Here is a 2952-nt window from a genome sequence, read left to right on the forward strand (position 1 = left end):
TAAAATAAAAAAAAATTACTGCCGCGAAAATTGATTTTATATACCGGTCAACGGATGAGAGATCACAATCCTTCAGCGCCATGCTGCAGCAGAATTTGCACGACCCGTATACGATTGTAACCGGCAGCCGAATCACGTGAGATGCAGCTACACCCGTCACTTGCACACCGTTCACATTCAGCGGTGTCAACAGCTCCAACAGATGCTCTTCCGAGTCGTTTCCAGCAGTTCGTCCTTTCTGTACTCACCCGGCTTGTAAAGGAGTGCCAAATACAGTGGAATTTTATTTTACGAATTCCTTAGGATCTGCGCCATGTCGTAGCAGTGCAATGCGAACATATCTATTTTCCCTTGCTGGCGAATGGTTGCTATACAACAGCAACCGAAAATCAAATAAACAAAGAAGTGTTGCCGGAGAAATTATTGTTTTGATCGCATCGAGGGGTTACTCAATATGCTGGTGACTACTGGCGGTAAATTGCTCGGACACTTTTTTTTCAGAAAATTTCGACCTTGTGTACCATCGCGAAGGTTCCGAGCGTTTGTATGTTAACGTGTGAGTCGCGTGTGCTAGCGTTTATGTAATTTTGCGTGCATAAAATCAATGTTATAATCGTGTGGCCATTCGCATATTCGCGTGTATTCTCGAATTATCGCGCGGATCGTGAATCTGAAACTTAATTTTCAGTGCATGGTTGATGCTAGAAGAAATTAAGTTTACCTATATCGCTAGTCATATCGCAAGGGAATGAGTTGTCTAGTGGACATGAGTGTCATTTTTTATTGATCCAGCATGGCATGGACCGCATTTATGAGTTTATAAGTGCTAAAACGTTCACGCGATCACCGAGGTGTTTTCATGTTTGTGTGATCGCGGGCGTAGTTGTGCGTGGACGAAGCTCAAGCGTTTGTATGTTAACGTGTGAGTCGCGTCTGCTAGCGTGTAGGTAACATCGCGTGGATAAATTCGATTTTATAACTGTGTGGCCATTCGCATATTTGTGTGTGTTCTCGAACGATCGTACGGACCGTGAATCTGATACTTAACTTTCAGTGTACGGTTCAGATACTAGAAGAGACTTCCCTCAAATCACTAGAGTTGCTGGTCTTGTCGCCAAGGAACGTGTTGTTTAGTGTATATCAGCGGAACTTTTTTAATGATCCAACTGAAGGCATGGATCTAGTAGGCTGCTGGAACCGACGGTAGGGACTTTCGGACGAGACCGATTCATAATTGTGCAAACCTGGACGATTGTTGGTCCATGCTTCAGTCCGCGTTTGTGAATTTATTAGTGCTGAAACGTTCACTTAATTACTTAGATGTTGATGTTTGTAAGAACGCGGGCGTAAGTATGTGTTGGTAATCGCAGGTACTTGTTGACGTTTGTAACCAGTATTATCGCGAAGGCCACAAGCGCTTGTACGTTTAGAAAAAGAGATTCTGGGTGTATATAAGTAAAAGAATAATAATATACCAAACAATGATAAAAAAGATGCAAAAAGATGAAACAGGAGCGTATAAATTGACCAAGACCATTTGTAGAAAAGCAAACTAAGGTGCACAAAATAAATCTAATAAAATAGGGGAAATCAACAAATGTAACATGCAATCAAAATACTTGAGCTCGCCTAGGATATTAGAGAAACATATAAGAATGCCAGCAAATGAATTTTGTGGGAGTATGCTGACAAGAAAATGATGATTCACGTGCGTCAGTAAATTAAGCAAAACTTCCCGAATGAATCAAATCGAATGCACTAATTGAACACCGGAAAAATTTAACAGCGAATCCTAGGAAGGATTGAATTGCACGCAAAAAATAAATGACCTATTTTCCCATTATATACGCCAGTTCTACATTCATACCCTGACTCAGCTATTACAAAATAATCAGACAGTTCCGCTCAAACCAACTCGCATTAGGACATTGCAAAAAGACACTCATTTTTGAAATCTCAAAAGCCCCTTCCATATTGTGACAAATGTCAAAGTAAACCAAGATGCCAAATTTCAAATTATTAGGTCAATGTTAGACCCCGCCCACTTTGCTTGAAGATTTTAACATTGGCATTACGAAGAATTGTGAGGAAAATATATATTAATTTCCATAACTTTTAAAGTTGCTACTTTAAAAGTTGTGGAATTTAATATATATTTTCCTCACAATTCTTCATAATGCCAATGTTAAAAGCTCGGAAAATTATGCCTTTTTTAAAAGAAAAAAATCTTAGCATTTCAATGAAAGTATCTTTGTTTCCCAAAAACTAGGGCAAGACAAAACGCCCGAGAACCTTAACTTCTCGTATTCTGACAAAGGTCGCAATGATCTCATGCCATTTCTGAGATTATCTTTTATTAGAAAAATTGCAAAAAAATGCATGTTTTGCAGCACACAGCAGAATAGTTATTAAGAATGTTGAATTTTTTGGACAAAATGTCCCAACATCCCAATTTCCTGTATTTTTCGGGAAATAAAAACACTTTCATTTAAATGCTTTGAATGTTTCCTTTTTTTTTTTTTTAAAAAGTGTAAATTGTAATTTTCCGAGTACTACTTCAAAAGTTTAATGTATTTCTTCCTCATATTTTCCCATAGTGTCCATGTTTAAAACTTCAAGCAAAGTGGGTGGGAGTCTAAAATTGTCCATTGTCCAAATTGGCATCGTATAAATGGTGATTGGCCTCTCCAATTTGTCTTCAACGTCCTCCAGCAGCTTCTCGTCACCAATTATGTGGTGGCTTGCTCTCGATTCAAGTACGAGTCTGGCAACATTGCCTTGTTTCGCTTTGGTCATCATCGCAAAGTTCTTTCTTAACTATTTCTTAAAATTCTCTTTTTTCTTTGCGTTGAATTTCTTCATCAGCGCGCATTTGTTTTTAACCGTTATGTGTCCAACAAAAAAAACCCCTTCAACAGGCCAACGAGGGTACCCGGGTACCCACAAATTGAA

This window comes from Topomyia yanbarensis, chromosome 3, assembly GCF_030247195.1.
Source record: "Topomyia yanbarensis strain Yona2022 chromosome 3, ASM3024719v1, whole genome shotgun sequence".
Taxonomy (NCBI): domain Eukaryota; kingdom Metazoa; phylum Arthropoda; class Insecta; order Diptera; family Culicidae; genus Topomyia; species Topomyia yanbarensis.